We start from the raw sequence: 25643 nt of genomic DNA, 5'->3' as shown, positions 1-25643 counted from the left end.
AACTGAGCCCTGGGGAACACCGCTCGTGACCGGCCGTCAACTGGATTCAACTCCATTCACTACAACTCTCTGGGCCCGGCCGTCCAGCCAGTTTTTGACCCAGCGCAGAGTACACCTGTCTAAGCCGTGAGCTGCCAGCTTCTCTAGGAGAATGCTGTGGGAGACAGTGTCAAAGGCCTTACTGAAGTCCAGGTAGACCACATCCACAGCCTTTCCCTCATCCACTAGGTGGGTCACCTGGTCATAGAAGGAGATCAGGTTGGTCAAGCCTTGGACCTGCCTTTCATGAACCCGTGCTGGCTGGGCCTGATCCCCTGGTTGTCCCGCTCATGCCTTGTGAGCGCCCTCAAGATGAACCACTCCATAATCTTCCCCGGCACCGAGGTCAGGCTGACAGGCCTGTAGTTCCCCGGATTCTCCTTCCGGCCCTTCTTGTAGATGGGCGTCACATTGGCAAGCCTCCAGTCGCCCGGGACCGCCCCTGTTAACCAGGAACCTCCCCCGTTAACCAGGACTGCTGATAAGTGATGGAGAGTGGCTTGGCGAGCTCCTCCACCAGCTCCCTCAGCACTCTCGGGTGGATCCCATCTGGCCCCATAGACTTGTGAGTGTCCAGGTGGCGTAGCAGGTCATTGACTGCTTCCTCTTGGATTATGGGGGGTTCATCCTGCTCGCTGTCCCTGTCTTCCAGCTCGGGGGGCCGAGTACCCTGAGGATAACTGGTCTGCCTGTTAAAGACTGAGGCAAAGAAGGCATTGAGTACCTCAGCCTTTTCCTCATCCTTGGTGACAATGTTCCCCCCCGCATCCAATAAAGGATGGAGATTCTCCCTGGCTCTCTTCTTGTCATTAATACATTTGTAAAAACATTTTTTGTTGTCTTTAACGACAGCGGCCAGATTGCGTTCTAGCTGGGCTTTTGCCTTTCTCATTTCCTCTCTGCACGACCTAACGAGATCCCTGTACTCTTCTTGAGTTGCCTGCCCCTTCTTCCGTAAATGGTAAAGTCATAGAGTTGTTCTTACTCCCTGTGACCCAAAATTCACTCATTTTTGTTCAAATACCCATTTTGAATCATGCAGACAATTTGAACAACAGCTTCTTTCTATATAGTGAGAACTTAAAAGCCCACTACTGGGCTTTGACAGGGAACTGAGACATGTGGAAAAAGAGGGCAGAGAAATAATTTTCTCATCATTTTTCTGCTTCACTCTGATAGTACCTCTGACTTCTTGTGGTGTTAGTGTGGGGGAAAAAAGATCAGAAATAGCAAAAGGAACTGTTTCTGCAGTTCATACATTCCATTTTCATTTTTTGTTTCTCTGAAACTTTATACTGAATTTGACCCAAATCTGCTTCAGAGTACTCAAACCCATGCTTTTAGGTGGGATAAATTGTTTACTAGAAGAAATTGCCCAGCATAATTTCAGCTGCAGGCTCTAATCAGACTGTTCTGCTTCCAGGCCCCCTTGCGGTGGGAATCCCCAAGGGGCAAAGCCTTGGCAGCAGGACGGATGTGTAGCTGTAACACCAGGGGCTAAGTGAGAAAAGCACACCCTTGAGCCTTTAGAGATAGTGTGCCCGTGTCCCAGCCCTTCTCTAGACCACGGGAACTGATTTAGTGCTGGACAATATTGGTATTAACCTCATATTCCCATTTCTCTCCATAGAAAGAACCTAAGCAAGCACAAAGCCATCACTGAAAAAAGAATCTACCGGTACGAATAAATAATATGGTGTCACTATACTATGAAGAAAGCAACAAACCTAGGTTTTCTGTGAGTCCAGTGATGATACTAGATTATGTAGCCTTTGACAGTTTAAGTACAGTAAGTACCTAGTGTAGGTACTGTTGTATTTTAATTTTTGTTTTATTTTGTATTCTTTGGTACAACTCTCCTTCCACGGGTTTCTGAAGGATGGCAAAAACTTTGCAATTCTGTCATGCAGTTCAGTGGAATCATCTGGATTCTAACTCTGAGGAGTAGCATTTCATCTGTGTAACCCCTAAAATCAAAACAGTTACTTTATGGAAACAAGCCTGCTTTAAACAGCTTGCATTAAAACTCCATTGTAGTTAATAGGTCAAAATTCCCAAGGACATCGCAGAGAAGTCTGGCAGAGTGTCAGATAGGTTCATCTTAAAAATGCTGTCATAGAGCATTGCAGGCAGGAAAACATAAATTGCAGACGTTATGTTATTTTTATATATTTTCAGAGTGCTGCCAAAATAGGTCATTTGCAGATCATATAAAGGAAAAAACTTAGCAAGTTTGGCTGAAACCATTATAAGGAATATTTAGAAATTTCTTAGGGCATCTGTGAGAATGTGCTCTGTATGTCAGTTCACTGACCATGACCATCTCCTTTTTTCATGTACTCCCTAAGAAACCGTGAAATCTACTGAGAATAAGATAGTGAAAGTCAGAACAGACACTACTTCTGATGTTTCAATTACAAACAAAAATATATGGAAAATATGAATTTATTTAATAAAACCTCTGGGTTTATTTTTAGCATCTTTAAAAATGCTTCTTTTTGAACACAGAAGGGAGAGAATGGATTTGTTGATAAGCAGTCTTATCAACGTAGGTACATTCTGAGTCTCATCTGTTTAATTCTAGAAAGAGAACTAGCTGATCTAAGTCAACTGTTTCAGTAGCATTCTCTTAAATTTTCTTTGTGAGTCCTTCCTTAAAGTCATGAGAAAACTGGGAAAAATCAAGATGTTCCATCCAGATACTTTTGTGAGGCTGACACAGATTTCTCTGATCTAGAAAATAATCTGAAACTCTGTTAAGAGAGGCATTTGAAGGATTTCTATTAGTCTCAAGTTTTATCATTGTGTTAGCAAAATACAGATAATCAACTAGGAATTAGAAATAGATGAAAATGGGAAACAGATATGTAAGCAGATATAAAATGCTATATTAAAAGTCAGGTATGCCAATTGACTTCCAAATGTGATGTTAAGCTGGGACATAGAAGAGAAGACATACTACAGAGCAAGCTGATAACAAGACCCCTATCTAAATTTGCCTGACGTTTTTCATTAAAAAATCTAGTCTTGTATGAAGCCCAGTTGTTTACAGCTTTGCCAAACTTCAGTTGTTCAGGCTGGATGTCTGGCTGAGTCTGAATTGTTTTTGGAAGTTTCAACTAGAATGCTTTGAGCATTTCCAAGAATGAGACGAGAGAAAATTGTTGTTTGCCCATGTGAAAACAATCCCATAACCATTTTGCTGAAGAACTTTAATGTCTCCATGTTCCAGAGTGATCTACTGAAATTCAGCCAGGGAACTGCTCTGTGGTAGCGAATTGACTTTTGCCATCCCTGTAAAAATTATACCAGGCTAAGAGCTGCTGAAAAAAGTATCTCACCGAGGATACCTGGTAGAGATTTGTAGCTAACTTCTCAGAATAGTCCACATATGCTGATGCTGTCCCAGTTCCTCACATTTCACCTGTTGGAGCTGGCTTATGCACATGCCATTTCCAGAGAGCACCTCCATCTCAGGGTTATAAGGTTAAGCAATACTCTTCCCACAGTTACTTCTTCATCTGATGCTACAGCACAAAAAATGAGCTGAAGGCCCTTGTTTTTCTCTGTTTCAACAATACTTCCTCAGCAGAGCCTGTGCCACGGTGGGAAAAAATGTGTGGACAGCATGATTGCTCTTGCTGCTAGGGAGGGACACTGGGAAGGAATAGCACTGTGACAAGCCCTTGTATGAAACCTTTGTAGCTGTCAGTCAGGATCTCTTTGCCAGTGATAGGTATTGTCCATCACTTTTGCCGTGGGATGGAAACACTGTCTTCGGGAAGGCAGAGGATAATCAACAATCACACTGACACTTTGCCAGTGTAAATATGCTTTGGATCTTCAGCTGACTCATTTGGAATCAGAATCATCTCAGTTCATGTTTCTCTGTGGTCTGAGATTTGTGTCATTGCTCTGCTTGGCATTCACCATTGCCTGCCAGGCGAGCTGGACTTCCCTTTGGGTCCCAGTGTCCACCTCAGCTGACCTTCCAGCTGTGAGCTTTGGAAGTGATCGTCTCTGATCCCTCTCTAACAGCTGCAACAGTGCAGAGTCCAACCTCACCCATCTGCATGGCACTACAATTCCCTGCAAAGCTGTCTTCTTAGTTCTTCCCTTTGGATTCGGGCACAGGGCAGGCTCCTGAGGCAATTTCCTCAACCTGCTTTACTTTTGTAGGAACAGCTATGGCAGCTGCTATTCCCATATTTTTACCATGCTCGCTGTTCCTCTTCTCTCTGCTGCACTCCCCCTCAGGAATTCATTCCATCTGACTGTGCCATCTGTCTGAGTGCTTCTCATTTGCTTGCCCTCCTCTCAAAAATCATGGCTTTGCAGTTCTGCTGTGGTTTTGTAGAGCAACGATACGCGTTTCCACTTCTCACACTTTTATCTTTGTTTGAAGGCAATGAGGTAATGGCCATACAGAAACTGTTAAGAATTTGTGGGTGACACTTTGGCTATGTCTGTTTTCAGGAAATTAGACAATGCCAATGCTGGTTCTCTGACCCTCAGTCCAGTTGTCATTGGCTGGTCATACTTACATTATTAAACTTCCTTAGCCTTCAAAACAGGTTGGCTATGTCTACGCTGCCAACCCCTGGCTAGGCTGGTCCCCAGCCAGGGCTAATTCCTGAACCATTCTGGGAAGACCACTGGTTAGTCCGTGCCAAAAATTTTGACCAAGCTCTGGCACTGTTTAATCTACTAGTTTAGACATAATCCTCATGTCATACTCATCTGAACACATCAAATGCCTGGGATCATCTGAACAATCACATAAAACCCCTTCTGCATTATAAAGATATATTTTATTATTATTGAATCAGACTTCTCTAAGATTACAGATAGAGTGACTGCTTTCCAAGAATATTTTGAACTTCCAATGCCGGAAAATTCTAGCATTGGAAAAAATTTTGTGACGCATGTTTAAACTGATTTTTTTGAGTTGGTTCCTTAGGCATTATTTTAGTATCTCCTCTGCATGCACCTTTATTTGCTTTCTATTGTCTGCTTCAAATGTCTGTTTCTTTGTTTTCCTTTCATTAGATGAGTGAAAAAAAAAAACCCAGACAATTTTAATAAAGCTCGGGGACCAATGTTTCCACCTGAACTATTGTAATTAATGAGCATAGCAGATGATACTTTGGTCAGATGAGTCAAAGCTAATAACACTTCATTTGGTCTTCTTAGTTCCTCATGGACAAACAGTGCTTAGAGCCACAGGCACAACTGTGCACAGGACTATCTCCTTTTCAAAAGGAAACATGTGAACAAGAAAAAAAATGCCAGCAAAAAAGCTTATTTTAACCATATGTGGTTTTGGAGGACTGTCTTTTATTGAACAGCAGTTCAATGAGTAACATAAAAAACTCATACAGGCAATTCTAAGCTCTGTCAGAGAAAAGAATAATAAGAATTTCTTGATGCATCAATGGCTAAACTGTAAACAGCCAACAAACCAACCAGAAACTCAAATAACCACTTTGAACCCTTGGCTTCAGCATAATGGAGCACACAACTTTTACATAGTGGGAACATCAGGCCATGCAGGGCTTTCTATACGGTTCCATGCAGAAGTAGAGCATTGGGGTTTGCAGCAACTCGTAAGGATTTGATGCCGGCTAAATCCCTTGGCCCTCCTCTCCTGTGAAAGGACAGTGGTGGTGCCTTAGAGCCCCAGGAGTTGTTCCTTCTGTTAATGAAGCAGACCCTCAGAGGCAACTCCGTCCTGAAGTGATAGCATGAAGTAAAAAAGACCACCCCGCTTCTTGCATAAGTTTCCAATGCCCCATGTACAATGCATGTTTTGTTAAAATTAGAAACGAATATATCACAATTTTAAAGCAAACCAAAAGGACTTTTATCTGCCAACATCCCGGTTCAAATCCTTCTCCAAGAGCTGATGAAATCATCTGACATAAAGCAGAGCAGAGGTTGCATTCTTTACAGAGCTTTGAGTGATGCATATTTTACCAACCCATCCATGAGAAAGGGATTCCTGAACAAAATGGCTAAGTGAAAGAAGAGATCATTTTAGAAATATGTGGAATTTTAGTTGTGACAGGCACTGTGAACATTGCTAATGATTTCAGATATCAGACTATTCGGCAATTAAGAAGCAATTCAATACACTTTTAAATTGTAGCTCTGAAAGTGTAATTTATGTTTCCAGTACTTTTATCTTAAATAGTCTTTCTGGCTTAACAAAAATTTGGATACAAATTGTTTAAAAACTTGCAACTCCAGCACTAATTCAGCTGAAAAGTTTCTGAGGAACAACTGTTACATCAATAAACATGAATCTCTAAATATATGTAAGATTAAGATCCTTGCTGTTCAAGATATTCACCTTTAATTTTAGGCGCTTGAGGCATGACTGAAAGCTTAAAAATATTACTGAAAAGAGTGCTGTGACATCTGAGCCATGGCATGCAACTCATTCACATGCCCAGTGACACAAACAGCATGCTCTGCCCTTCTTTCTGTCCATGGAAGAGTTGATTTTGGATTTAATCTAAGGGTGAGGCAAGTGCTTTTGAGATAACATTTTGCAGTTCCCTGCTGCTCTGTTCTTATTTGCAGGCCCATTAAATACTGTTTTGCAAGAACAGATTTCTCATTTGAACTGCTCAGTAATGACAACAAATTTTTGTGGTTTAAGAGTAACATAAGCTAGTTCCAGAGCACCTGCCGGGAGATATTATGATTTTTGTGTACTTCAGCTGAGGATACAGTGAGCTTGTGTTGTTGCAGGGTATGAATTACAGTTTTTCTTCTAAAAATAGAAGTCTTTTACATTTGGACAATAAAGGAAATATAACATTTACGTTCAAAACAATTCAATAAAAGCATCCATGGTGAGATAACAGTACGTTTTTCATGTCAGAACTACAGTGGGATAAAGAAGCCTGCTTTCAAGGGCCCCAGCCAAGCCATAGTAATTTAAAATAGCTGAGCATCAAGTCCTTCAGTTTTAGCTCTATGACCTGTCACAGGCAATCAGACGAAAAGAGAGAACTTTACTAAATTAGTAGTAAGCCACCGACTAGTTTTCCAAGGTGAGGTTTAAGCCTTGCACTCTCTCTGTGCCAACCCCTGCAATTCAGTCAACTGCAGGGAACTCCACAGCATAATTTGTGGCAGCTGGGGACTGCATTTGTGCTCTGCTCTGGGCAAGCAAACAAACCAACCAACACACAAACCAGCGGCTGAAAGCAGCTAGCCGGGGAGAGCAAGTTCAGGGCAAGGATTTGAAACTTCCCCTGAGCCCTCTCCCTGCCTCCAGCTATTTTCAGTTTAAGAGATTGCCCGAACCTGATGTGGTTTGTCTGGTTAGCAACCATAAATGAGTATTTCTTCCAAGTATTTCTACTTTCTCCCTCCAAGCCATGTTAACTTCTGCATCCACAGACAAGGTGTTCTGCAGATCTGCTGTTCAGTGTGTGAAGAACCACCCCATTCTGTTTGTCGGTGGAGACTGCTTCAAAGCCCGTGTAAAGCAAAAATAATCAGCTAAAGAGAGCAGGTGCCAGGACATGACAGGAACATAGACTAGTTTTCTACTAGAACTCTGTGGGTTTGAAAGATGTCAAAGTCACCCACCTTCCTGGCTTCCTTCCCAGACACAGCCAAGACGGGAGGCCGTCAACGCTGGAGCCCTGCGGAGCCCAGCTCCCTGAGCTGCGGATGAGCAAGGAGGGGTGAAGGCAAACGCTCTCTGGCTGCCGCGATGCACAGAAATGATCTGATAACTCCGGGAGATTCTTGAGAACAGGTTTGCCTCTCACAGCAGATGAATAAAAAAACCCGCACATGAAATTGTTGCCCAGGGGTCTAGATCTAGAATTAGCACCATAAAGTTTCTGACCGTCCCTAGACTGTTTCTCCCTAATGTTTCAAAGCACAGAAACCAGCAGTCCTTAGGGAGGCTCTACTATACTTATACCAGTCATAACGGAGACTTAAAACCTACAGTGCTGGAGATTCCTTAGTGAAGCTATCTCTTGTACCTGATAAACAAACCTGAACAAAATAATGTGGCCCATTAGGATTTTCTCAGACACCTTTCAGGGCCCCGACACTTCTTCGTTGACTCACTTGTGAAATAAGTTCATGATCTTTGCCTTTTCAGTGTTCGGCAGCTCTGCGTAGGATCTGCATGCAAGATACCATGGTGCTTTTGTTATGTGAATAAGTGTCCTTTAGGAATCCCACCGCAACCGCTAATTTATTACATATAAACAGCAGAAAAGTTACAAGAAAATACAGGCTCCTGTTTACTACCAACCTGGCCTACCGTCACACAAGCACATTTAAGTGCTGTGTTTTGGTCAGGTCTTGCTGAGCGTAGTAGCCATGCTTAATTTATCTTATCTAAATCAATGCGCTGAGTAGTTACCACTTTCACTGAACATGGAGATGATTTAATTTATGGATTGGTGAAATCAGTCTATTTACACAGTAAAGCACATATTAAGCATTGAGTTAAAAAAAGCAGAAAATGCCTAACCACCTTGGTTTTTTGCACGAGCCTTTAAGAGTAATCTGTAAATTTTCAACTGAAGATTAGCATAATTCAACATGTTACTGTTTTAGAACCACATTGCTATTTTTACTATAAAGTGGCGGAAAAGAGATCGGACATCATGCTTTAAATTAGTAGGTGACACAGTGATTTATGTTACTTTTAATGTGGGAGGAAGAAGTTAAGAATTAGCAGTCTGATGGCAAATAAATCTTGACAAATCAAAGGAGTACTTTTTGAAAAAAATTTTGAATTATTGACGTGTAAATTCAGAATCTAGTGTCAGAAACTACATAACTTTTCTTTTGAATATGGATCAGTTTTCTCTTAAAAATAGCGAGGACATTTCCCCCCATGGATGAAAAAAATGTTTCAGAACACCAGCCTTCTGAAAACTCATCAGTCTCCATTTACACATGACCAGTTTGTTCCTGAAAGAGTTCAGAGCACCTGGACAGTTTCTGTTCAAATCAAGGACTATTTTTGCTTGAGACAAAAGTAACAGTTTAAGGAGGAAATGAGACTGTTTGATGTATATACATCATGTGGACTGCTGAGGTAAATCAGGAACTTGAAAAATGCATCTCTCTTCTGACTGAATCCTTAAAATATATAAGGGGAATAGAAACAGAGGCTATGATGCAAATCACTAGCATTGTCAGAGTCAAAAGTGCAACTGTGATTGCTTAGTTGAGAGAAAAAAGTGTAAAGGAGGCATGAAGGAAGGATGTTGAATAAGAAGAGGCTGGAGAGGATGGATGGATGCTCCTTCACAATGCATGAGTGAATGTGCATATGGTAAAAGCGAAAGGCAACAAAATTAAAATGAAAAAATACATGCAAAGCTATGTAGACAAACACATATGTAAATGGGTGCTTGATTTTCACCATGTTTGATTAAAGCCAGAAGCTTAGAATGCTTTCAAAAGAATTTTTATATAAGGTAGGAAAAGACGTTAAAAGTCAATAATTCAGGTCCTAAGCCATCCATTAACTGATGACAATGGAGAGATGTTTTCCATTCTACTGGATCCTTTCTTCCTGAGCATCTAATGCTGAATCTGAAGAGCTGAAATCAGCATGGTTCACAAGAAACTGGTGACAGATTTTTAACTTCACTGGCTAAGAAAGCGAACTGCTAATAACAAAACCAGCAAAACTGATACTAGGTTTATGAAGCCAGCTTAGGTGGGAGTAGAGTGAATCAGATTAAGATACTATTAATTACCATAAGATATAATCTTATAGTAATGTTTTGGGCATCTTCATAATAAAATTTGCCTTTACTGTGCTAGTACATTTTATATGAAGATAACGTGCTGGTATTTCTATCAAAATTTCAAATAGGAGCTACAGGAAAGTGAAAATATGCGTAGTTCCATCATGGCCATAGTTTCATCCCATTCGGGCAGGCTCTCTGTATGTGTATGTGTATGTGTGCGCATTTAGAAAGAAATACCTTTTGTAAATGATTGATTTTTATGTAAACATTTTACTGCTTTTGGTGAAAGTAGATTTTTTTCCAAACTTTTTTTTTTACCCAAGAAGTTTTCTGCTTTGTAGAAGTTCATGGGTTTTTACTTCAAGCTCAGCATAAGCAATCTTTTAAGCATGAAAAAACTGAAGTTCTATAAAGTATCTCCAAAACCAGACGGCTCTGTTTTTAACAAAATGTCTTTCCTCTCACGTGTACAACCCATGCTATGACCAAAGTAAATGAGAAACAATCATAATTCTGTTCCTTTGGCTATATCTTTTGGATACCCTCCAACATAAAATGCATTAGCACAAAAATGTACTTGTCCTTAATTAATTTATAGCTTAAAGCAGAATACCATAAATAACAGTTGAACTTCAGCTGCAAAGGTTTAAAGTCATGGATAAAATATTGTATAAAATTTGTAATAAACCTTCAACAGTGCTAGAGGACAAGTAGAACTAATTATCAATAATCTTAGGAATTTCAGTGATGGACAACTGAATGTAAAAGATGTTTATTTTGCAATACATTTGGGTTCTATTGAATTTATTGTCATTGTGGAAGAGAAAATTATTTAAGTTTTACCACTACCCTGTACAAATACACTTACTAAGCTGAACTATTTGGTTGGGGTTTTTGATTTGGTTTGTTTTGTTTTTAAGTATCTTGAAGCATATAAAATACGCTGGTGTATCTTGTTCTGAAGCATGCATGATTGAAGGTTACAGAGTCTGCATGATACACTATAGCTTTATACAGGAACACAGGACTGGAAAGGATCTAAAAGGTCATCAAATTTATTGTCCTAATATTGCAGGAATCCCGTTTTATAATCCCCTTCATAAACTTATCAAGTTCCACTGTGAGTGCAGTTAGGATTTTTGCTGCTGTTACTCCAAGTGGAAAATTGTTCCCAAATCTCATTGCTCCAAGTGAGAACCTGTTTCTGGTTTCTAGCACAGATTAAATTCTGGCCAATCTGTGCTGATGGGTTCCCTTGCCAACATTGTCATTTAGTTTAAATGGCTCTCCCATCTCCCTGATGTTTGTCTCTGTGATATATTTATAGACAGCAACTGGATCCTTTAACAGCCTTTATTTTGCTAAGCTAAACAAGCCAAGCTCTTCATTCTGTCTTCTCACATGATAGGTTCTCTATTCCCCTGATCATCCTAGAAGTCCATCTTTGTACCTGAACAAGTCTGAGGTAATGTGCTACAAATGACAAAGTACAAGTCTTGTATAATAGCATAATAAAAGAAACCATAGCAAACAGAGTAATAATTTCAGGCTTGCAAAGATATGCTGTGCCAAATATTTAGGAGGTTGAGTAAAGGTTTTGAAATCGTCTAAGGGGATCTTTATTAGAAATAATGGGGTTTTTTTCTAAGTTGTTGATTGAAATTGCAGTATGAAAGGTTTTAGGGTTTTATTCAAAAGCTGGGAAATCAATGAAAATTATGATTTTGTTGAGACCTTCAGCCAACATAGTATGCAGTTGATTAGATTTGTGACAGTAATCATTGAAGAAATGAGTCTGGCATTTTGAAAGTTTCTTTGACAATAATGACTGAGAAAATTCCTATGAACACTGTATAGTATGTGATGAACCTTTCCTGGAGAAGCCATAATTGCATTCACACGTTGTCTTTAAGAAATTTCAGTGGCAGAGTTCAGGGGGCTGGTTCCCTGGAGTTAGCTCTGCAGAGTGCTCCTGATGGTGTGAGCCACTGGAAAGCAGAAGAGAATGTGGGGACAACTGATCCCACCACCTCCCAGGACCACAGAGAAAAGGATATTTGGTCAAATCCAGTATCCCCTGGTCTCTTGTGTCATAGCTTCTTGGAAAACTCCAGGAAACTCCTGACTGCCAGCTGTTAAGACTGTGACAGCAATCATCTTTGCCTGTTTTACTTTTAATCCTTACTGAGCCGATAGTTTAATCAAGTTTCAAGGGGAGCTTCATACAGAAACTTTTTCCCAGTTGTGCTGAGCCTGCCATCCCAGCGCTTGGGGCCACGATCATTGGAGTGTAGGATTCCTCTGTTACTGTGGAGGAGAGACATTGTTGGGTTGGAGGGGGGGCATTTGTTTTTCTACAATCCTTCTTCTCTCGGGAATAAACACACTGATTTCTTTTTTAGCTTTTCTTTGTCCTGTAGCATAAGGAAAAAAGAACTTTTGTAATATGCTGTATGAAAAGAGAAGCACAAATTTAAGCTGGTACATGCACATACAAAGATCAATGAAAATGAAAACCTTTTGAAATACAAGCAATTTCTTAAGCAAGAGCAAAGGAGAATCCCAACAGTGATTACAAGCAATTAAATACACAATTAAGGAAATACATGTCAGGGCACTGCATGGGTGGCTGCTCCCCGGGGGCCTGGGAACAGGGTGAATCCCCACAGGGACCAGTGGGCTGGGGGCAGCCCCACCCCTGGGCATCAGGCACTTCCCTGGGGATGGGGATGGGCTGAGGCTGGGATGGGCCGTGGGCCCACGAGTGGGTCTGGCTTGGTGGGGCCCATGGCTGGGAAGGGCAGGGCTGTGGGGAGCTGGAGACCAGCCCTGCTGCGGCAATGCTGGGGCAGGGGCTGATGGCCCCAGGGGGGCTGACATGGGTTCCTGGGCCCTCAGGGCCCTGACAATAGAATGAATGGAACTATAATTCTAATGAACGTTTCTGATGATAACAGTCGTCATCAAGTAGTTGATTTGATAGTGGAAGCTGTCACACGCCGCCTGCCCCCATGGTGGCCTGTGGGCCGTGGGGAGTAGGTACCCCTTCATTCATCCTGAAGCCTTCTCCAGTGATGTTGGTGGGGCGTAGGGTGCTTGCCAAAATCAGCTTCACTTTGTGTCCTATTCTGACTAGCTGTGTATAGCCAGACCTTCACAGTGCCCCACCAGACTGTCCGTCCAGAAGGACTTGCCCTTTGTTGTACCGTCCCCAGTGTGACAGCTGGGGCTTGGAGCTGCAAGGGAGTGAAAAGCGGCTTCAAAAGCTCTTTGCTTTCCCTGGCTGTTCCTTTGAGGGTCCTGGGAACTGTGGCTTGTAGCTCAATGGGAAGATGGGGACTTTCATCAAAGCTGTCGTTAGGGTATCTTGGCCAACATGCCAAAGAAAACTCCAGCTTTTCTTCTGCTAAGTTTGGTTCCCTGATCCGTGGTGCATCAGGGCAAAGGGGGCATGTGTATGTGAACCAGGAAAGCTGAGAGGCTTTCTCCAAAACAAATCTACAGAGAATCAATAGCTTTGTATTACTGCTCTGAGAGTAACGAACAAAAATGATTCTATTTAATGCATGTGATTAAATGGCATGGAAAAAACAGCCCAAGAGGCATCCTGCTGTGCAAAGGGCTTGTGATGTTATTGTAGCCCTGTTAGGTTAAAGATGCTAGTGAGGCAAAGTCTGCAAGAAAAGCTGCTTCCTTCATTAGTCTAACGGGTGATTAGGAGTGGTTTTGATGTACCTGTGTGATGGCTGTGAGTGAAATACCAGCTTTATTCAAGTCAGTGGCAAAATCCCACGGGCTTTTCAGTGCAGCACAATGCTGTATAATGGAGAGTATTTTAATTAAATACAGTGATATTCATCCTGACTGTTTCTTTTGCTCACCATATTTGCTGTGGCATCACTTAGTTAAAATGGAGAATAAGACATGTATAGGCATAAATATTATCTTAAGATATTTTACAGTTTAATGAAGAAAAAGGTTTTCCAGAGTAGTGTAAAACATCTACCTTATCCTGCTGCTTGGTAAAACATCAGAGGATCTAAATACTCAAGTCCTAACTGTGTTCCAGGTTGTCTCCTCTTGGGGAGATTTAGGTGTAGTTACTACACTTGTAAGATGACTTTAAAACAATATATAATGGAAGGAAAGTACTCTTAAGGGTCTATTTTTAAACCATGTCACCTGTGAACGTTTCTGCAAATCATGAACAACGCCACTTTTTTTGCATTCAGTATGTCAGATTTTAATCTCATTTAGACTGATGAAAATCCAGAGTAACTTCTTTAAACTCAGAAGAGTCAAGACAAATGAGGTCAGAATTTGACCCATTAAGCCTTGGTCCACCCTTTTTGTAATCTTAATAATTAGTATGAGCTGACTGACAGAAAACTATTCTTTCTTTCTTATACTTTGTGAATTGCACTGAAAATGAAGCTCTTCATTGCAAAAACATGGCTTACTTTCTTTTATTATCTCGATAGTTGCATATTGACTTTTAAAGACAATAGTCTTGATCCTTCCTCTGTTCAAATTAATGAGAAAACTGTCACTGACTTTTTTGAAGGACAAACTTTTTGTAGGGCAAAGAATTAATTTCTGTAAATCCCATGTGCCTCATACAAATTATCTCTACTTAATTCTTGTAAACTGTCATGCCAGATGTGATTCAGAGCTTGTGGATATAACAGTGTGATAACCTGAATTATTGCACTTGTAGGAAATGCTTTCTACTATTAATAAATAAATAAATAGATGGATATTTGCTCAATTTTCTCCTGGAACTAGCTGTTCAAGACTGAACTTTCCGAAACAAATTTTCAAGAAAATTAAAGTATTTATCAATAAAATAATGTGAGTTTTTTTCCTATAAAGCCAAGTTTTACTTAATGTGTTTGCATCAATTTAACTGTGACTACAGCTAGTTAAGATTTCATTATTATATGTATCCTTGTGTTGTTCATAATCCAATAAATCTTGTTCTTTCAATTCAGAGCAAGGACAAGAAAAATCTACAAATACCAAGTTGGTATTTACTATTTTGCAAGAATTCACATACAGTTTGTTAAGAAATAATAAGGAAATGTGCCATGCACTGTTCTAACTGCTATTAACTTAGACACCGTAGTAGTCCTGCTTTATTCCTTAAATCTAGTATGACTACATTGTTGTCAGGAGAACTACATAAATGATTTAAATAACAGTCAGTCTGTAGAGTTGAACAAAATTGTTAATGTTTTCTTTAAAAAGATCACAGCTTTCCAGGACACCATGTTCGCCTTGACCAAATGTTTTGCCAAAGGAAAGACCTCCACAGTCTCACAGCCCTCAGAAGCTCTCTGGCACCACCAGTCCTGCCACTGAGCCTGCCTGGGCACATCACTGTTCAGATCCATTGGCTCTGATCTTTCCATGCTAGCTGTCTCTGAAGTGGGTTTGACCTACCAAACTTTGCTTATACCATAACTGTGCTGCACGGTTGAGAAGATCAGGGCAGAATTCAGGGCATCCACAAGGTGGATTCAAATTCCGTTCGTTTGTCCAAACGAATCGAATGCATGAATGAGCTTTTATCAACATGAGACCTCACCTCCCTCCAGAGTTACAGCTCTGTTCCCCACATGCCCTGCAACATCCCCAACTTTCCAGCAGCCATGCTCCCAGTTCCTTCCATGTCTGCTATACCTCCACAGTATTTGGAGTTGTCACTGTGTCCCCAGCCTTCCTTTGTTTGCTTTGCTTTGTGGGCTGTGAAAGAAACTGCTCTGCAGCTCTTGCTGTGCTGCAGATTGCCCAGCTTGGCCAGCTAAGGGAGTCACGCATCCTCGCTGAGCAGCTAGAAGTCTGCAGGCTGCCTGCAGCATGACTAATGGATGGGCCAAGCTGGACGTGGTACTTCTCTGCCGTCATTTCATCATTTCATTGCATTGCATTGCATTGCATACATTCTGCAGAACTAGTCTGCTCAGTGAGGAACCAGGCGCATTACCTACCAGCTTTTTCCTTCCCTCGTTACGACTGCTTTTTTTTGGATGGAGGGGCTTACTTGGTGTTGATTGCTAAATTAAAGCAGAAAGCTGTGACTTGTGGTACCAGCTCTTAGGAGGGAGCAGGAGTGCGAGGCTTTACCACCTGGGTTGATATACTGTATCACACCTGCAAACACGTCGCCTAGTGTATTCTCGATTCTTTGGGTCGCTGTGCTCTGCCATGGCTTTGGAGACACATGGATAAAGTCAATGGGAATCTCTAAATTAAAACATATAAGTATTTTCAAGCCACTTTAAGTCTGGAAGTCTGTGTTTTCTAACTGGCCTGCTGGCTGGCAGGCAGAGCAAGCAGAACATGCTGCTTCTCGCTTTGTCCTCGCGTGCAGCCCCTGAGCCTTATCTTTTCTCTAGGGAGCAGCAGGGACCCCAGTCAGCCTCGGGTGGGAGCAGCAGAGCAATGGCACAGGGACACTTCCATCCTCGAGTACCTCCTCCCCCCTCCGGACCTAGATTCTAGCGAAGCCCCCGCTCTGGAAGCATCCCTCGACACAGGTATTATTCCACACGACAAGCTGTCCGGCTGGCACGCAGGAGCTTCCAGGTGGAGCCGTGCTCCTAAATTAATAACATTCAGGAGATGCTGTTGCAATAGCATGGCTGGAAAGCAACACTCGAGCTTCCTGCAGATGTCAGCTCCAGGAGGTGGCCAAAATGACTTATGTCATCTCTTGTCTTTCAAAGGCTCATCTGAACTGCAGAGCTGTCAAAGCCCTCAGGGACTGTTGAGGATTTCCAAGGACATCCTGAATGTACATTATTTTCCCTGAATTTTTTTAGAGTAATGAGTTAATAATAAGCATCCTGAGATAATGAGTTAACGAGGAACTCTTCAGCAGGCACCGGTGACCTTTATGACCATACTGGGTGTCTCGCAATATTCGTCTGGGACTTTGCCTATCTTTTAAAAACCCCATTGCTATTATCACATCGGTTATACAGTAATCTTTATTTCCGGTTTTAAAATGCCTCACGGTGCTGGAACATACTTTGAAATTGTGAACCCAGCTCAAAAACTGGGAGGCAATCACTAACTGATTTTATAAAAATTTCACAACTTTAAGCCCAATATCATATCGTATTTTTAAATGTCTGACTCATTTGGAAAGCTCGGGATTGTCTATATTAATTATGGCCCCAGAAGATCTATCTCAACAGTCAGAAAGCAACTCCATTTGTAGTCAAGGATTGCAAACACAATCTTCCTGGAACTGAAAGTTGTACATTGTGCAATTTTTATGGCTTGTATAGCTTTTCTATTTTTAGTTGGTTGAAACCTGCAATACATCATATAATCCTCCTTAAATTGTCGTTCATAATGCTAATTTCCATTAACTTGGCATAAATAATTTATTTTCTTTCTTAAATTTGTATAGTTACTATTTTGCCTAACAATGTTACACAAACAAAACTTTAGTTTTCTCTGATACAAAGTTGATGTGAGTACAAACTGCTAATGATATTTTTCTAGTTATGGAATTTTTAAACCAAATTAAAAAAAACTCCATAGTATTTTCTTTTTTATTTAAAAATATGCATGTTTTGAAGTCCCATTACTGTTCCATTACTTCAACAAACCATTTATTTAATCCTCCACTTTTATAGGCATTTGGAAAAGTTTCTCTGAGGTTTGAGAAAGCCTAATAAAATTGCACTTTTCAGCTTTTTTTTTTGAAGATAAAATGGGAAGAACAATTCTGTTTTTTTTTTTCCTTTCTAGAAATGCATCTTCAAGGTATAAGAGATCAGACAGTGACAAGTATTTATACAGAGCTCTCCAGCCTTGTTCTTGCTTACTTAAATAGAGATAATGTCATGTATTTAGCTACTTGCAGAAATTGTTTGCGCAACATTCCTTCATCGGCTGGCTGAGCAGAGGGCAGGGGAGCTAAGCCTGCTGCTGGCACACCAGTTCATGATGTCCGTGCCATAATGCTAAATGCTGGGTTCTGACAATATTTGTATTTTCTAGGCTTTGCTAACCCTCTAATTATAATCCTTTGTCCTCGACACAAATACTTATTTCAAAAAGTCTGAGGTTTGTCGAATACTCGGTGTTTGCTGCTTTCTGCGGGGTATGGCCAGGTGATTTCTAGTGCCTGGAAGGCCGGCGCTACAGCCAAGCCATGCTACCACGCTGGCATGTGCTGCCTGTGGTTTTTCTTCATGCCAAAAAGTAATAACATTTGTATCAGTAAGTACAATTATAATAAAGATTTTTGTGCAAGCATGACAGCTACCTTAGGTCAAGCACGTGGCAAACTCCCAGCTGTACAGAGATTCTCTAAATATGGTCATTTCATACCAGGTCAGTTTTGCAGTCCTAGAGTCGACTGACAAACTACTGACTGATTTTTTTTTTTTTTTTTTTTTTTTTGTAATTTATGCTGTTTGTTTGGCTGCAGTCAATGATCTTGTATGGGATGAATTTGAAAGATACAGTAGGATACCAGATTTTGGAATTAACTTTGAATAAATGAGTTACAGAACTTAATATGGAGGCAAATAGTTGTTTTGGGTTTTGCCTGAGTTTAATAATTTCTCTAAGACAGTGATATACAAATCCTAAAGCACTGTGCTGATAAAAGAAAATCTGAAAATGTAACTGAATAGAAATGAACATGAACTGATGAATTTAATTTCGTTTCCTAGCTGATAAATATTATAATAATAAACAAATATATGTATTCCTCAAATTACATTTAGTTTAGCACAGTCTTTCAGGTGTAAAGATATAATATACTCTTAATAATTCAGTAAGGAAATATTTATTCAACACGAGGACTTTGTCCTGACTTTTCTGAAAGCCTTGTGAAGTATTCTCAGTATATATACAGCAGAGGCTCAGCTGGTTAGTCTGAGCTTGCTTTTTCCGGACGATTGTGCTTACCAGTCGGCTACTGGGTGCTCTGGAGAGCTGCCCTTTAACTTGCAGCTGGGCAGGTCTGAAAAAAACCTCTTTCACCTCTGAAATTCCTGCAGTGTGTATGTGGACAAATACAGATAAGGAAAAGCTCTTCTCTGTGGCCTATGCAGTGAATATTAAGAGGAAAGAGGTGGTGCTCAAAGCTCACTTAGACATTGTCACTAGGGATAGAAACCCGAGTGAGGTTTATTCTCACTGGGAGTAAAACAGTATGTGAAATGTGAAATGAGCACACAAGAATACTTTCTGTTACATCTTCTTTCTTAAGATAACTAAATATAGCACCTTAATACGACAAAAGGTGAATTTGCATCCTCACAGGAGGAAAACTGGTTAATCTTCCTTTTCCCAAACCGCAGGTGAGAAACTAAAAAGCAGTAACAATACCATTTTGAGCAATTCAGAGACAAGATGAAAGATTAGGCTTTTGACCGTAACTAGCATTTACACCGAAAAAAGCAGCTGCCTGGGCAGCGCATGGTCCGGCTCGCTCCCCATAGAGCCAGGACGTGACGGAGCTGCCAACAGCGACTGCAGCAGGTCCTTGCCAAGGCCTTGGGTCCACCACACATGCACAGGAGAAGCAGCCCAAAGTAATTTCTCAGTCACCTAAACTTCCTTGAAGGCAGCTGAAAAATATTTAAGTAAACAAATAAGTGATGCTGAGACATTACATAACTGCTGGGTCAGACAGTTTTTCACTAAATAAAGAGAAACAGTCATTTCTCTATTTATATGCTGCTTTCTTACCTGATTTCTTACCTGATTTACCAATCATATACCATCTGTACATGCCTCCCCCCTTTTTTCTTTGGATGATGACCAAACTTTTTGGCATTATTGTGAAAAGTCAAATCAGTCTTTTAAATTTGTATTGAGAGACCCAGTGATGCCTTAATATTTAAAGGCACCCACCAATTCCCTTCAGCAACACTGAGACCCACATTGCTTTTCTGTCATCCACCTCCTTATAGGAAATAGGAACTTGAAAATTTTGTGATTAAATTTTTTCAGATTTACCTTAATTATTAAAAATGAGTCTCTAGTTTCACTGGCTCTAACTAAAAGAAAGCTAACATAGATCCATTGTTTATTGCCATTTCTTAAATTACTTGTTTTGGGCAATAATGGCCAAATTCCCCCCACTTTTCCTCCCAAGAAAGAGAGTTCAGCACAAGGAGTTGTGGCTGGAGAGTCAAATGAGCTCATTTCTCAGTTATATAGCTCAGTAAGGGTGAGATTTTTGACTCTTTTCAGTACTTTTTAGAAATACTGGTTTCCCTGCTCCTGTTGGCCAGAAGTGTCCCTGCGGCAGCGGTCTGTGTACTGATGCCTTGTAGAAAATCCATCCCAACAGCACAAGCCACTTGAGTTTGCGACTTCATTAACACAAAGTTGGCGGGGTTGGTTATAGCAGGGACTGTGAGGGGTGGACACAGTCCCACAGCCTCTGTCATGTCCTAACATTTGCCACCAAGTGTGGCACTGTGTCAGATGCTGATAAAGAGGTGCCAAACACCTGCTACTGCCTCCCCGCCCAACAGCAAAATCGGCCTTTGTGATGATGCATTTATGGATCCAGCACGAACAGTCAGCTTACTGATGTGCCCGAATTAGGGGCACAGCCTCTTTAGAGAGGTCAGTGGTGGCTCAGAGGGGCAAAACTGAGACCTCCCAGCACATCCCAGGAGCAGGATGCAGCGATGTCCTCCAGCCATGTCCTCTCACAGGGAGGCTGGAGCAACACTGCTCTCTGCCCAGCACCTTTTTCCATGGAAAGAAAATCAGGGGATGCTTTCCCTGATAGACAGGAGCCATGGCGGGCTTCAGCAGTGGTCACTGGAGCTGCATGACTGAGGACAAGGACAGGCCTGAAGTCTTAACATAGTCTCAGAGAGCTCAGGCTCCATTTCAAAGACACTGCAGATTATGGATGAAACCTAAACTCCTAGTTCAGTCACACAAGTGAGATACTTAAAGCTGAACAGTGTGAATTTGTGCCAGTGCAGATGATTTTATCTTCATGTAGGCTTGTAAAACACCCACTCCATTTGTAGGAGCCCTTTTTAATATCTTTCCATGGCTCTGAAGAGAAATTACTTTCTAAGAAAAGCAGCTAAGATTTTTTTACTCTATCTTAGTGGGAAAAAAGAAAATTCAACCTTTTTTAAAAAGTTAAGTAAGGTAGGGTGTTTGGTTAGTTGTAACAAGACAAACACAATTCACTTAGATTTTATCCCTGTTGAAATTGGATTTTAAGAAGTCACAGACATTAAAGCAACTTGAATCTGGCAGCAGGTAATTTTAGTTATGTTGATGTGAGACCAAGCCCATGCAGAGATATTTACTTGCTTCTTCCTTCTCTCTTCCTTCCCTACTCAAAGTATATGCTGTGTTTTCAGCTTAGCCTGACTTTTTGCTCTGAACTAAAAAGCCAGGTGAAGATTTGAGCAGATAAACATTGACAGGCTGCTCAAAAAAAGACCAAAACCAGCTCAACCTGTAGATGCAGGATAAGTCTTTAACTTCATTCTTTTCAAGTGAAGAAATCGTCTAGGGATTTTGAAACCAAGACATTAGAAGAGGCATGTAAGTATGGTTTCTGTAAATGAAAGCTATTAAAGCGGATAAGGCCATTTTCAATGCCCAGGTGAGGTATCTGCAGGTTTTTGTGGTGCTCCCTGTCAGTGTGAAGCATTGGTATTATTTAAATCAGTTAGGCTGACATTTACTTCTCTACTTTCTTTGCCACAAGTTCTGAAGTCAGTGGAAAGCCTGCAGGATTACTGGGAAATAATGACAGTCACTGGGCTGGCACTGCCAGGAATGAAGTAAGACTCTGTTTTAGTTTTACTTCTTTACAAATAGTAATGACAAGTGAAGGCCAGGGCTTTGAATAATGCAAGGGCTACTCTGGAGCCTCACAGTGCTAGTCCTCTTGTCAGTGACATGAAGCAGAAGAGCTCAAAGTTTGTGCCACCAAGCCCAGCAAAAGCCACTAGAAGCCTGGTGTGAAGTGGGGATGTTGTGCAACCTCTCTCTCTGCTTCAGCTGCCCTGTCTCTTCCTGACCCCTGCTGAACTGCTCTGTCTCCAGACCATCCTTCAGTAGCAACTTACAAATACATCCCTAGAATAAGTAATATACTTCTGCGTGCCTTGACTTAACTTACTTGAAAAAATACGGATTCTTTTCTGTTTTCCCACCACCCTCCACTTATTTTCTCTCTACAGACTGTGTATTTATGGTGAGTTGCACTTTCCCTTTGCACGCATGGCTGATTAGTTTTCCATTTCCTTTGTTTGTAAAGGAGCAGGCTGTGGAAAGGAAAGGCTGTAAATTAAACAGTGCCAGGGCATGAGCACAGATACTGGAAAGTGAACGTCTGTACTCTTATTAAACTGTTGGAGTGGTCCCCGGCACACTTTTGGCCAGGCCACTTAACACCCTCCTGAAACCATTTGAGAGCGTGTTTTGGGAGTCAGCATGGGCTAGGAGCAATTCCCAGTGGGTAGTGTGGATGCAGCCAGCATGTTATGGATGCTAAGAGGGCTTAAGAGCCTGAAGGATTTTCCAGGACAGCTGGCCTCACAGTCAGAGAGCAGTCCTGGACATGGTTAATCTCCAGTATACATGTAGCCAGAGAATTCTCCCCCCCCCCCCAGTGGGAAAAATATTATTGTAAAACCACCAAAATTGATAATCAAACTCAAGGGCAGGTTTAGTATCAGAGACTATTTTTAACTCCTTATTTTGAAACCAGTTAAACTTCACAGAGGAGGAACCTTTTGGGAGGAGCCCAGTCTAACGGAGGGGGTTAAATTCACCTCTCACCAAATGACCAGGCGTTCATGTGCAAGCTGGTACTCTGTGTCTATCAACAACTGAAACTTCCTACAAAGGAGTCACTGAGAGAGATTTGGAACTTGCTCCCTGCTTTGGTTGACAGCTGAAATTTGAGATGCTGCAGATGTTTTTTTACGCTGTTGTCTCTTGGAGACAATATTTGTAGAAGATACAGGTCCTCTGTACAATTTTTTTTCCCTTCGCTGTAAAATCTGTAAGGCTTGCTACATCGTGATTATATTTTGTTAATTTTATAAAACAAACGAAGGATAAATTAGTCAAATGTAAAATGTAGCTATAGTTGTTTACTGGTTCCAGCAAAATCAGAGCTGTGCAAGTCAAGGCTACCAAAAAGAATATGTGATTCACAATTCACGTCTGGTCAGCAAGAGACAGCAAAATACTTCCCTCGACCCAAAGTTTGAAGTTTGCTTTTGGGACATTTAGCTTTTTGTCTTGTCTCACACTTGTTAAAGTCCAAGTTAATTTTTAAATAAAAAATAATTTTAAAGTAAAAAGTTGAAACAGATTTTGTAGAAAGCTAATAAGAGTTAGTTTCCTCATTTCCTAATTGCCTTCCCTATTTGCCCCGTGGTTAAAGTAGGAATTGCAAGGACCACAGAATGACTTTACTTTCCATGCTGTGTTCCCTCAGTGATATATCAGTTGTAGGTATTTTGGTTGGTCATTGTAAGGATAGGGAGAAGGGACTCGGAGGCAAGAGCTGTGATGATTATCAGCCTGCTCCTCTCTATTGCTGCTTTCAGCAGTTTCCTGCCTTCTTGGAAGCATAAAATGCATTGTTATAGGAGCAGTGGTCTTTAGAAACTACTTACAAGAGATATAGCGTGGTTCATAAGTCCACAGTATGTTTGATCTTGCAGGTTATCAGCTTGGTGCTATGCTGTCAACAAAAAGAAATGATTAATGCTTACCTAACACCAAAGATTACCCATCTGCAGGAGTGAAAAATCTTTGGTAGGCCAGCTAATCTGCATCACCTCTCTTACCATTTTCCAGGCATGTTCTGGCTGTCAGGTGATAAAACAAATGTTTAGTGTGTTTGGACTGAAACTAATGGTGACATTGCTAGCTTTATCTTCATGTGAAGTTCACAGTTTGATTTTCAATTGAAATGGCGTAACTCAAAAGGGCAGAAAGCTGTAAAACAACATATGAAGAATCATGATAGGGCACAGTGCTCATCCAGCCCTCAAGGGGTGGCTGTGTCTCGAGACAGGCTCCATCAGCTGGGTGCAAGGTACGCAGCCCCAGGAAGCAGGGGAATTCCTTTCCTCCAAGAATCTGTGCCTTTCCTTCAAATCAGGAGTAGTCCTGGGCACAGGACACTCCAGTGGGCTGGAAACAGGCTGGGAAGAGGGATAAGTAGGAACCAATCTACTCCCACGTCTCCCAGCTCAGCTGAAACATGCTAGAAAGGCTGCACCGCAGGCAGTTAGCACTGTTGCCACCTACCTTGCTCCTGGCCAGTCCCTTTCAGCCACATAGCCACTCCAAAGAATAAATATCAAACCCCTCGTCAGACCTAGCGGCATGTTTGTCTAGTGGTTTCAGCTACTTGAGCTGTCTCTTCTCTATGACTCCTGTTTGTACTTTCTGGCAGCTGGGAAGCACAGTAATCAAAACACGGGTAGAGTGATATATAAAAGTTTATTTTTTTGACTGAACGATGATCTAATAGCTTATCATTCCTCATGCCTCATGCATCCAAGATGTTTTTCCAGATGAAGCCTGGGAAACATGAATCTTCGTGAAACAAGTCTATGTTACTCCTTAGTTGGTCAGCATGCATTACTCAAGTAAAAGTATTCCAGCTGAAACCACAAGTTTTCCTGAAAATGACAAAATTAATGGAATTATACCAGCATAAACTCTGTTCTTTGTAAATCTGTGCCATAATTTAGCCAGAGAAGAGTTTATCTTGGAATTAAGAAAATGGTGTTAAAGTGGTATAAATCTGCCTTAGTGATGACTGGGTTTCCTCTTTTAGTTTTGTGAAATCCTTTTCTGCTCTCATTATACCTATTCAGAATGGCACCTGGATATGGAATTTTCAGAAATCTTTTTCTTTTCTTCTTGAGAATACATTTATGCTTATTCCTCTCATTTCTTTTTTCAAGCAAAGGAACTACTGTTGATATAATCCTTGGTGAATATAATCTATGTGCTACTATGATCCACTGTTATAAGAATCAATTTTAGAAACTATAAAATAAATCTTTGATAAAGCAAAAAGGTTTTGCTAATTCTCGTGCTGTACCTCAACAAGTCTGTCTGCTATATCTTCGCTACATAAAAAGAAAAGTTCTATTCACCAAAATAGATTAGGGAATAATGAGATAGCGATGGCTTGATAGAAGAAAACAATGATGTGTCCTGCATCCAAAACAGTCACTGCATTTTTGTCAGATACCCTTAACAGGGACAAATTCTCCTTCTTTCTCATAATTAAAAAGACTCAAGTTTCTTCCACCAATAAGACTCCATGTATGGTATGACAAAATGAGGGAGACACCGTGACATCTGTCTGCCACAGGGCAATATATCCTTCCTGCATGGGCTTGTCTGAGCAATGCCATGGCCTCTCCCCCTCACTCGAGTGCAGGCAGCGGGTGCAGCCCAGGGACCAGCCCAATCTGCTGCATCTGGCAAAGGGCTTACAGGGTGGGAGGGAGCCCACGGAGCAGCGCTCCCAATGCAGGTGGTGCAAACCCCACTATGGAGGCAGCGTCAACAGGTTGACATGACCATTTCTTCTTCAGTGCATGAGTCTCAGCATGCGTGCTTGGGCGTTGCTCCTCCTAAGACCTGTATGACAAATGCTCTTCCAGCACAGCAAGCAGACCAGGTAAAAGGATGAAGGCAGTAGTGGTGTTATGTAGCTAGACTAGCCACAAGTCCTCTTCTAGTCTGTATAAGAATTACAGCCCTGAGGCTTGGTTATTCAAGCTGTTTACTGAGTAGAGAATTGTCCTGATTCATAAAGTATCCGTACCTCCGTGCCAATACTCCAACAAC

The 25643-nt window shown here is 41.2% G+C and overlaps 1 protein-coding gene across 6 annotated transcripts in view; it reads left to right on the top strand.

Moving 5' to 3' along the window:
- Positions 1-25643, top strand: part of FILIP1 (filamin A interacting protein 1) — a 118900-nt gene that overhangs the window by 18495 nt on the left and 74762 nt on the right. For 2 of the 6 annotated variants that reach the window (XM_076333093.1, XM_076333089.1), the window contains exon 2: positions 16187-16327. The exons of 2 other annotated variants lie outside the window; for them this stretch is intronic. The gene's annotated coding sequence lies outside the window, so the exon portion shown is untranslated. Of the gene's footprint in view, positions 1-7664; positions 7817-16186; positions 16328-25643 lie in introns of all 6 variants that reach the window. 2 more of the 6 variants (XM_076333090.1, XM_076333091.1) reach the window with 2 other exon arrangements.

Source organism: Aptenodytes patagonicus, chromosome 3, assembly GCF_965638725.1.
Source record: "Aptenodytes patagonicus chromosome 3, bAptPat1.pri.cur, whole genome shotgun sequence".
In the NCBI taxonomy this organism is placed as follows: domain Eukaryota; kingdom Metazoa; phylum Chordata; class Aves; order Sphenisciformes; family Spheniscidae; genus Aptenodytes; species Aptenodytes patagonicus.
This window is presented reverse-complemented; position numbering and strand designations above follow the sequence as displayed.